The 12,212-nt window shown below is 32.4% G+C and overlaps 2 long non-coding RNA genes across 8 annotated transcripts in view; one reads left to right on the top strand and one right to left on the bottom strand.

Annotated features, from left to right (window-relative positions):
- The window catches only part of LOC118152962 (uncharacterized), a 31,851-nt gene extending 22,832 nt beyond the window's left edge, over nucleotides 1–9,019 (top strand). Inside the window, exons 3-4 of the long non-coding RNA XR_008479848.2 lie at nucleotides 7,582–7,719; nucleotides 8,768–9,019. This is a non-coding gene — a long non-coding RNA (uncharacterized LOC118152962). The remainder of the gene's footprint in view (nucleotides 1–7,581; nucleotides 7,720–8,767) is intronic.
- Nucleotides 1–12,212, bottom strand: part of LOC118152959 (uncharacterized) — a 328,047-nt gene that overhangs the window by 82,463 nt on the left and 233,372 nt on the right. The gene's annotated exons all lie outside the window — the stretch shown is intronic.

The raw sequence follows: 12,212 nt of genomic DNA, 5'->3' as shown, positions 1-12,212 counted from the left end.
ACATATTTACCAATTATTATAAGATAAAATGTTAACAAAACATGTCTTCCTTTTAAGCTTCAATATTATAGAGCTGTAAAATATATCACTACTTATGAAGTGTTAAAAACAAAGACAGAGGCAGCAGTTTGAATAAAATCTCCATTCAGTCCTCATGAGTTTGAAAAACTTGGACAACTGATCCATGAGCTACGGTTAGAGTATGTTTGGGCACTGGGGAGAATGATATTGTCCTCTAGAAGAGTTGCAATGATTAGATAAAATGATTAATATGACAAAGGAGTACAAAACTGCAAAATAAATATATACATATAAAACAGTCCCCAAAGACTCTAGGTCTCATTTCTCTTATGTAAAAATGCAGATAATGATACATTAATAGATAATATTCAGTGAGCACTTTGAGAACATAACTTTCTACCTTGAGAACAACCCATTGCATTTGTTATTTTATTCTTTCAGGAATTCTGTTTAGTTATTATCATTAGTTCTGTTTCACAGGTATGGAAACTGAGGCACAAAGAAATAAACTTCATATCAGGAGGAACAACTAGTGGATTGTTTTTAGTGCCAGCGACAAGAGGACACCTTCTGATTCCACCTGATACTTATTCCATATACAATTAGCAAGAATAATGTCTTAATACTTTTGACTGTCTTAACTAGCAAAGTTTCTTTAGTAGATGTGAGCAAGCACATACCTATTTCAATAAACAAACAAGTAAACAAATAAAATCTACCATGTTACAAAACAATAAAAGAGCTTGGTAAATAGAGAATGGAGAAAAAAGAATTAGTTTTGAGCGAAAATATCTGGATATGAGTCTTTGTTATGCTGTTAAATCATTCACCAAATATCATTGAGAGCTCAATCCTGTCAAGCTCTCTGACACACAAAAAAATAGAAAAGTATGAATATTTGGGGTTTTAATTGTCATTGCTGTTGTTTAATATAAGTCATTGCCTTTGATGCCAGATTAGTTCAGAGTACTTATCAATCTCCTTTCTTAATTCATTTTAACTGAAAAAAAAAAAATCCTGACCATTATGAATTAGCATATTCTATTGTCTTCTTCAGATAACTAATAGTTATGCAACATAATAAAAAGAACTGCTTTGGTTTCATAATATCAATTATGTGAAACTTAGTAAAAATATTCTCTTTATAATTTTCATGAAGGACAGCTCCACTAATTGTTTCTAGATCTTTAATTGGTTTGGAAGAGATAAGTAAAATGAACCTTTCAATACTTTGTAGAAAGTAGGACTCTAGAAGTTTAAATTTCTACTAATTATAAAACAACTGTAACTCTGCCACTCCTCAAACACATCAACAAGTTTTTAATACCAACTCTACATTTACTATATCTCTGTTTTGGGAAATTATCTTTAAAAATAAAAAAACTATTTAAAATGATATTATTTCAATAATTTTTCTCACAGGTGCAATTTGATACATCTTACAGTATCCTGGTTTTTTTCTAAAGCCACTTTGTACTGGGACATATGAATACTGTCACATACTGGGTCACTGCAAGCTGAATATATTTCCTAAATCTGTTAGCTATCATGTCAGCAGTTCTTGGAAAACAGATCCAAAACAGCAGATGGCTGAGAATTTAGGCTCCCTGTACTTAAACTGGTAGTAAAGATGTCATTACTAATCCACAGATCTAACCGAATCTTTGAATTCCTCAACAGAATGTTTCTATATGTTGCTTAATCATTTTCCAGACTTGCAGGCTCAAGGTAATCTGCCTCTTAACTACTGCATATTAATCTGTCATTACATATAGCTTATGGGATTTTTTCATGGACTGACTTACAAAGAAACGTTTTTATTGATAAAAAATTAAATTGATTTTTATGTGCCTGGTTCTCTGGAAAAGAGAAAAACACATATAACTTTACTATCAGTAAAGAACTATCATTTTAGATAAAATTATCTGTACAACATACCATATTTGGCATATGAATCAGAAAATGAATCATAGAATCAGACTTGACCCCTAATTGAGAAGTGCAAGGATAATTATAAATCTATATCTATCAACTCTCACCTCAATAGTTTATGATTTTAAAATCAATATTAAATATAATGATAAGTTAATTGTATTTAATTTTGTTTTAAAAGGAGTTATCAATAAATTCTGAAATTAGATTCCAGAGAAAATAACTTTAATTGTATTTGCAATGTTCTTTTATGGTGTACTTATCAATATAATCTGTTACATTTGATTTTGGAGGTTGAAAGAAAAACTGCATTCATAAATGTTCCATTTGAATGATGTTAACAAGGATGGATTAATACACGTTACGTATACATTGCTTATTCTTAGGAAAAATAAAGAAGCAGCAGTTAGATTGCTAATGTTTTGTTTATCAAAGAAAAATGTTAATTAGGAGGACACTGGAAAAGTGTTATATATTTCTGAATATATACAAGGCCAAATATTCAAGTTCTTGAAAATAAGTTAATCTGAGAAATATCTTCTGGTCATTACTCTCAACAAACATTTATAAAGACTTTCATAAGACAGGACACTACAGGTATTTTGGGATTTGAAACATACTTTAAATTAGTTTCTTCCAGTTGAGATAAATGAGAAAAAACACATATTCTCCATACCTGGTCTCAATTATACTTAAAGTTCTTACTCATTATTAATGCAATTCCATCAAAGTTATCAAAATACAGCAATTGGAAATTTCTGAAAATTTTACAAAATTGAAGATTATAGTCTGACAAATTGTGAAATCTCATGATTTTCATGGTATTTGGCAAACTGATGTAGGAATAATAAACAGAATCTCCAAATTATATATGATATGTACATATATACACACATACATATATACCAACAAACATATAACAACAAGCTCATCATCACTGGTCATTAGAGAAATGCAAATTAAAACCACATTGAGATACTATCTCATGCCAATTAGAATGGTGATTACTAAAAAGTCAGGAAATAACAGATGCTGGGGAGGATGTGGAGAAATAAGAATGCTTTTATACCATTGGTGGGAGTGTAAATTAGTTCAACCACTGTGAAAGACAGTGTGGTGATTCCTCAAAGTTCTAAAAGTAGAAATACCATTTGACCCAGCAATCTTATTACTGAGTATATACCCAAAGGATTGTAAATAATTCTACTGTAAAGACACATGCACACATATGTTTATTATGGCACTGTTCAAATAGCAAAGACTTGTAACCAACCCAAATGCCCATCAGTAATAGACTAGATAAAGAAAATGTGGCACATATACACCATGGAATACTATGTAACCATAAAAAGGATGAGTTCATGTCCTTGGCAGGGACACAGATGAAGCTCAAAACCATCATTCACAGCAAAGTAATACAGGAACAGAAAACTAAACACTTCATGTTCTCACTTATAAGTGGGAGCTGAACAATGAGAACACATGGGCACAGGAGACAAACATCACACATCAGGGCCTGTTGGGGGCTGGGGGGCTAGGGGAGGGAAAGCATTAAGAGAAATACCTAATTTAGATAATGGGTTGATGGGCACAGCAAACCACACGGCACGTGTATACCTAGGTAACAAACCTGCATATTTTGCACGTGTACTCCAGAACTTAAAGTATAAAAACAGTAAAAAATAGATTGTCACTTATCTAGCCCTCTACATGTTATAATACATTTGTATAAGAGCTACTCAGTCTAATAGTTTAGTAATAATTTTAAAATTGTTAAAAATTGTTTATATTATGACAAGTATATTTTATTTTTTAAAACTTTATATGTTTACTAATGTAAACATATAAAGAAGAAAAATACATTAATTTTCAATATTAAATGTCACCATATAATTAGATTCATAACTAAAGTTTAATTTACAGGTAACTAATTTGTAGCAGTTTATATATTGATCAACTTAAGAAATACAGAAACTATACTTTCATTACCAGGAAAAAGATTTTGCACAGAAATCACTATGATACACTGTTGTAGATATTCATATACAGAGTGCACCTTGTATTTTACCTCTTCTGAAGGAAATACTGTATCAGCTCAAGAAGTACATTAATAAAATTATTTAGGAGTCATATACTACTTCTGCACACACACACACACACGTCACATTTTTTTTGTTAACATAAATCAAACATGTCTTTTGACTAAGTTTACTTTAAGACTGGGTTGAGAACAAAAGATACGTTATCCTTCAAGCTACAGAAGATCAGGGAGGCTTTCTCTCTCTCAGGAGTAGAAATCTCTCAGATCCTCATCAGTGAATCTTGTTTCTGGAAATATTTGTCCTTTCTGAATATGAAGCCAGGTTCTTATAGAAAAGCAGGAGGCAAATCAAGATATTTCTTAACTTTGCAAGCTCTTTCTTCTTTGGAGTTTTTCCAAAGAATAGGTTTTATGTGAAACAAACTAATAGCTTCAAGTTACAGCCCATTGAAAGTGGTCTGATTACTATTATCTGCACCCATGCAGTAATGTGACACCTTATCTAGATAGTGAGGCCAGGGGGCCAACCGTAGTGATAAATTTTACATTTCAAGAAAATGTGTTTTTGATGCTAAATCAGCTCACTTATTTCCTTCAATGCCCTCTTACTTTGATATTTGCATACATAAAAAGTATGTGATTGAAAAGAAAACTGAGCAGAATTATTCACAATTTTTCCCCTAACTAATCTACAGATTTTATTTGGATTTCATCAGTTTTTTTGGCTAATGTCCATTTTCTATTCCAGAATCCAAAAGAGAAAACCATATTGTATTTAGTCATTATCATCATAGTCTAGTCTGATACAATTTCTCTGTGTCTTCTTTGTTTTCATAATCTTGGCATTTTCTAAAATCACTGGTTAAGTGTTTTGTAGGCTGCCCTTCAATGTGGGATCTAAAGCTTTCTCATGATTTGACTAGCTTTATGAAATTTCTGGGAATAATGTCATAGAGATGAAAGTCCCTTTTTGTTATAGCATCTTATCAGGTGGTACCTGACATCAACATGACTTATCCTGATGATCTAAACGGTGACAGTTTATTTAAGGTGGTGGCTGCCAAGTTTTTCCACTGAAAAGATAGTGCTTTTCCTTTTTTGGAAGTGAGCCATTAAGTCTAGTCCACATTCAAGAGGAGAGGAATTAAAATCCAACTCCTGAATGGGAAAGTATGTTTATATGTTATTTGAACTACTTCTACACAGATTTGCTCTTCCTCCCATGTTTTATATTCAATCATTTTTATAGCAGTATGAACTCAAAAATATGCATTTTATACATTGGGTTATAACCTTGTACTAACCTATTTATTTTGGTGTTTATATTGTTCCAGCTTTGTCCTTTGAAGCTCTTTCCTTCCTGTATTTTATGCTTCTTCTGTTCTCTCTTTTTCTTTTTATCTCTAGTGAAGTGACATTTTAGCGCTGAAAGGTGCTCCAGGCTCATATTACATTTTCCCTGTTTTAATTCTAGAATGAAACCTTTCTTTAAAAAACTCTGGTTTCTTTCATTGGAGAATGATATTTAGAAACAAGATCTGATTGCTCAGTTTTCCCAATTCAGTTTAAAAATATACCACATAGGATCATCATATGATCACAAAATGTTTTATAACAAAAGATATTTTAGTAGAATTATAAGTTATGATATTGGAGGGGAGTTGAGACAGCATCACAAACAAATATGTAAACAATTACACAATTATCATATGTGAACTTGAAAGGTGTTTTGTTAACTGTTACATAAATGTTTTATTTATTTATTTATTTATTATTCCATCCCCTTGTCTTGTGTCAGGAGGTGAAATACTTGCAATCTATATGAAATATTACAGCTGCTTAAGTTGGTCACAATCTAGTGGGAGAGTTGCCTAAATAAATTAATTATAGAAGAATAAAGAAAGTGCAAAAACAGTGGTATGAACTAAGTGCATACAAGCAAAGGGAATAACAAAAAAGAACAGTAAACTCAGTGTTGAGAAGTCCCCTCACTAGAATGGCATTTAAATACTGTCTCAATGAAGACTAGCGACTTGGAAGATGAAAGTTTAGTGATCCTCATGTGGACAGAAAGTTAGAAATTACATGCATAAGGGTGTGGTGGCTTACACCTGTGATCTCAGCAGGTCCGGAGGCCGAGGTACGTAGATCACCAGGTCAAGAGATCCAGACCATCCTGGCCAACATGGTGAATCCCCATCTGTACTAAAAATACAAAAATTATCTGGGTGTGGTAATGGGCACCTGTAGTCCCAGCTTTTGGGAGACTGAGGCAGGAGAATCTCTTGAACCTGGGAGGCAGAGGTTTCAATGAGCTGCGATGGAATCACTGCACTCCAGCCTGGTGACAGAGCAAAACTCCATCAAAAAAAGAAAGAAAGAAGAAAGAAGAAAGAAAGAAAAAGAAAGAAAGAAGGAAAGAAAGAAAGAAGAAAGAAAAGAAAGAATTCCATGCATAGAAAATTTCCACTGTTCTATATGAAATCATGAATAAAGTCATCAAAGTAATATGAATATTCATTAAAGCAGGAGTAATTCAGTATTACTGGAATTATTCTAGATGCACATGGGAGTGCATTAGAAGATGAGACTGGAGAAGTAGATTGGGACAAGAGACTGTAAAGAGAATTTTTCAAACTAGCCCATATAAATACATGGAGTCTCTACTGTAATTCCTATTATTTGAAAGTTCGAAATGAACTTGTGATAAGACAGTTTTGCTTACCTTTTAATTCTCAGCTGAAGATTGGGAATGTGCCATATTGATTCTAGTTTAGTACAATTTATTAATATAGTTAGAGAAGGCTTCTGTTGCCAGAGATTTGGGATTAAGAACGAGGCTCTGTCAATTATGAACTATGTAATCTTGAACAGATTAGATTATTTTACCTCTTGGATGCTTATCTCACCTAAAAACAGTAGAGAAATAAACACTTCTTAAGGATTTTGTAAAGATTAATTGCAATACTACAGGACACATCTAGGCAGAGTGTAAACTCAATAAATGTCAACAAATATTATTTAAATTTTGTCACAGTGATTATATTGGGCATGATATATAATAGAGCTACAAAAACTAGCTGGCTGGTCATGCCCATAGGACCTGACTATATCTATAGTGAACAAATCCTTTGATAAAGGGACAATTGTCACAAATAATTGGGGGACTAAGAATCACAAAAGTGAAAAAGACCTTACATATTAGCTATGTCTTTCTATTGCCAAGGAAACGTCTTTAAAAAGTTAACCTGACTTAAATAAGTCACTGAGGAAGTTGGTACAGAGCACATAGAGACCAAGCCTCCCTGTCTTTATTTAGTATCTCCTTGTCAGATACACAAAATCCGTCCTTCTCATATAATTATTGTATTGATTAGTTAATGCTTGGATTATCTTCTAAATAATTACACAATTTGTTAAAAAATATAAGTATAAATTAACTAAAAATATAGTCACATGAACTTTTGTAAAAATTTTAATAGGAAAAATACCATAGTATAATTTGTATATGATTTATTTTATTCTCCATCTTCTGGCCCCTTTGCTAACATATTGATTTTGTTTATATTTGTTCATTTTTGAGACAGAGTTTTGCTCTGTTGCCCAGGCTGGAGTGCAGTGGCATGATCTTGGCTCACTACAACCTCTACCTCTCAGGTTCAAGTAATTCTCCTGCTTCAGCCTCTCAAGTCGTTGGAACTATAGGCATGCACTATCACACCCAGGTAATTTTTTTTTTGAGATGTAGTTTAGCCATGTTTGCCGGGCTGGTCTTGAACCCCTGACCTGAAGTAATCTGCCCGCCTCGGCCTCCCAAAGTGCTGGGATTACAGCCGTGAGCCACTCCACCCGGCTTCATATTGGTTTCATTCAATTGAATAGTGGGGTATCCAGGTACTTTAAGCATTTCTTCAACTTTTCTAATATTGTGCATAAAATTATGCCAATTTCAAATAAATTTTAAAAACACAATTTGAATTACACTTGACAATTTAAAAAAATACTCTCCAAGGGGCTCAACTGTAATAACTATATTCAAATACAGAAGTATTAATAACTAATGACTAAGGTAGCATAGTTTATATGAATCAAGATTATCATTAAGTTTAAAAAAATATACTGGTTCTTCTTTTCATATATCTTTGATAAAACAGTCTCTTCATATTTTAAGTCTCTCTTCACCCAGTCCTTAATAATAATGTGGTCAAAATCTAAATAACCGCAAAAGATTAACCACTAGTGTATGTTGTTTTATTTAATTGCTAATATTATTCAGTCTACCCTTTGAAAAGGAGACAAAAGTTAAGGAAAACTTTGCTGTTATGGGTCGATTTAAATTTCTGGGTGTATTGTAGTCTTGAGATAAAATTAGCAAAATTACTAATGTTTTCCATAGTGGTGATACTTGACAATACATTGTTTTTCAAAATACATACTCAAGAGAACTTCCAAAATATTCTGTGACTCTTGTTAAAGTGCAGAGTCACGGACTTAATAACATAACACCTGAGTTAGAATCTCCAAGGATACATGTTTAACAAGTTGCCGGTGTGTTTCCTAAGCTGATATGATTTGGCTGTGTGTCCTCCATGCCCGCAATCTCATATGGAATTATAATCCCCACATGTCAAAGAAGGGACCTGGTAGAGTCAATTTGATCATGGAGGTGGTTTCCCCCATGATGTGCTCATGATAGTGAGTTTGCACAAGATCTGATATTTTATAGGTGTTTGACAGTTCTTCTTTCACACCCTCGCTTTCTGTCTTCTGCAGCCTCAGGAAGAAGGTGCCTGCAACTCTTTCTGCCATGATTGTTAGTTTCCTGAAGCCTCCCAACCATGTGGAACTGTGAGTCAATTAAGTCACTTTCCTTTATAAACTACCAGATCTCAGGGAAGTTCTTTATAGCAGTGTGAAAACAAGCTAAGACATAAGTTTTTTTGTGGTAAAGAACAACCTCTGGTATTCTGGCCCTTTAAGAGCTTGAGTATTCAAAAAATAATGTTCTGTTCAGCAAAGCCTTAATATTTGCCACAGTACATTATATTCTCACTTAAGAATTTTCAAGTTAACTGAATATACATTCTCAAAAATTCTAGTTAATGGAATTAACATAACTTTTCTGTGACTATATGGAAATTATCTTACATGCTGAAAATTCAGAGGTATACATAATTAGACTTTGTTTGGCTATATATGTAAACACCATATTATTTGAATAATTTTGATTGAATAACTATTTTCTAATTTGGATTTATATCCACCAGCAAAGGTCATTATATAGTAACATTTATTTATTTTATTATTACTCTGACATATTTTCTAAAATTTGTATCTTCATTTAAAAATTTTATAAACTGTATATAATATTTATTATACATGATGTATTGCTTTATGAACTATTCAAATATTAAATTATGTAATTTTATAACAATTCTAAGAGCTAGGTGTTATTATTTTCTCCATTTCACAGCCAAAGAAACTGAGGTATAGAGAAGTTATATAATTTACCCAAGACCTTGCAATTACCCTAAGATGATGAAACCAGAATGCAAACCCAGACTTTCTAGCCAAGCGTCTATAATTTTAACTCATATTCTGCTGCCTGTGACATGAGATTGATAAATTTCTTTGAGGTCAAAAGTTGGAAGCTTTAACTTTATTGGGCTTTCTGCCTAATTCTTTCTATAGTAAGTGAAAAAGTGACCAATTTAAAAAAACATCTGTTTGAACAAGTCTTAATAGAAATAAATTCTTTTGGAAGGCTTCTCTAAAATAATGTCTTATTTTATCTTGCAGGATTTGTAATTAAAAATTATTTCTTCAAAAATCAACATTCCAACTTAGTGTGATTAAATCCTGACTTTTATTTTCCTCTTGTAAAATCGGTCACCAATCAAAAAAAAGGAATTGCAGAGGGTTTTGTTTTGTGTTTGACTTCACTATTTCTATTACAGTAGCTCTTCATCACCATGGACTTGAATGTTAAGAAAAAAAATTAATATGGCTTATAGCAGTAATCCTCTTAAATGCTTGAGACTTTGCCAGCTTTCAACTAACAAGCCAGGTTATTAACGGCTGCAGTCCTACAACACTCTGGGATTATTGTCTAGGTCTGCTGACGAGGCATTGCTAGTGACCAGTTTGTAAAATGCAATCTGTTATTTTATTTCATAACCTGATCAATGATTAAAACTGCTTGAAGTACAAAAATCTGCCTTCCCAACCAGCTGACGATTTTTGCAACATAGAATTGAATGGCTTCTTTTATGTGTGATTAAAGGTTCTGATTATTACCTGTGTAAGTTATCTGGCAGCTTTTTTGGGGGGCTTTTGGTTTGATCAAGTAAACTTGAAAAGAACATCAAGATTAAAAAAAAATTAACATTACCTTTAACTAAAAAAAATGACAGCTCTGTCAGAAGACTGTCTCCCCTCACCTGATTCTTAATATGGAGTTTCTGACAAGTGTAGAGATTTGCCTTAATTATTTATTCATTTCATTGAAATCATCTTCATCTGCTTTAAATTTCTAATAAGTCTATTTAAATAAAGAGAATCCTGTTTGAATGTTGATTTTATACCTTAAAAATCATGAAGGCGTCTGTGTTTATAACAAAGTGCAGATGAGGCTATGGTAATGGTTATAAGTGGCCGGAATAAAATTGCAAATCCCATTAGCTAATGACAATAATGGCATATGAAACAAAGTTAGAATAAAATAGTTACAGATATCAGTAGATTAGAAAACAATCATAAGTCATTATTGCTGCTGGAAAATATGAAAGATGTAATCTGAAAACAAAGGAAAAATAATCCATACTTTCTCACCTTTATGATCTGAACAAGTTACAACATGTAGAACACTTGCCTTTGGTACCATCAATAGAGTGTTTGCCTTGTTCCTTGTGCCTAGGTTCAGGCTTTAAAACCTGGATTCAGGTTTTGAAATAATGAGTTGTTAGACTGGCTTGGTTTGATTGTCTTATTAAAAACCCAATAGCTCTGATATGAAGAGTTTCTGAAGCTCTATTATTTTTGTTTCCCCTGTGGAAATCCAGATTATGTCCTGCAAATTTGCTTTTCATAGTTATCCAAATTCATCATAAATTCAGCTACTGGCCCCCACCCTTTGCAAAAGTCCCTTTTCCAGTAAAGTATGTGTATTGAAAGTGTTAAGTATTGGGATTTAAATATAGCACAATAGATCTGAAGATAGGTGAGAGAGATGTCTGGTATGGTGGACGTTTTATTTTCAGTTTAGTTCTAAGGATGGGTTTTTCTGTCTTTTAAATAAGAGTAGATGAGAGACAGGTTGGAAATATGTTTTTAAAAATTCCTCCTAAATATAGACAGAGACAAACACACAGATACATGTAAGTTTAAAGAATAGCATTACAGATGGGAGAATAAAAAGCAAGACAGATGTGTGCAGAAAGGAAAAGTAGGCAATTATTCCTACCTGAAATTTTCACTCATAACTCTTGTGAGAATACTATATCCTGTATGTGACAAGTATCAAAACTGTATTTTGGTAAGAAAGGTTATAAGGAAAATATGTTTTTTCAGTCTTATATTTTGAAAATTTCTAACTTCTTTGCTTCTTAGTTGCTTAGATTTCTGAAAAGGAAATTGGAAATCTGAAAAAAAAATTCTTTAGAATTTTTAAGTATTGGAAATCTGAAAAAAATCCTTGAGAATTTTAAAGTAACTTGTCTTACAAATTATTTTGATGCTATTGACCATTCCACCTAATTCAATACCATTATACCTAATGAAAAAAATAACAATAAAATTAAAATATTCGCCCTGTCTGGAAGCCTTTATGAAAACTAAACATGGCATTCTGAAATTTCAGGATGATATATCTTGTGTTTTGTCCCCCAATCCTTTTGATAAGAATTCATGGAGCCCTTGCATTCTGCAAATCTTTGCAGTACTATTTGGTAAAAACTAAACACAAGAGTGGAAAATAATAGCTGTCAATATTACTTTTGCCCCATTCCAATTTATTCCACCCTATGTAGTATTAAATTGTAATCATAGAGTAGAAATTCACCAATCACGGAGAGCAAGCTTAAGTTTTTGATCCATTTTAACCTTCAAATCTCCCTACCAATGATTTTTTTAGCAATTTTTATCTCAATGTAAGAAAGTTGCATGTGTCTTTTTAAGTCATATTTTGTAGGAGATAATCAGGATACAGAACTAAATTAAT

The sequence above is a fragment of the Callithrix jacchus genome, chromosome 1 (assembly GCF_049354715.1).
Source record: "Callithrix jacchus isolate 240 chromosome 1, calJac240_pri, whole genome shotgun sequence".
Lineage (NCBI taxonomy): Eukaryota > Metazoa > Chordata > Mammalia > Primates > Cebidae > Callithrix > Callithrix jacchus.
Note: the sequence above shows the minus strand (reverse complement) of the source record. Positions and strands in the feature narration are given on the sequence as shown.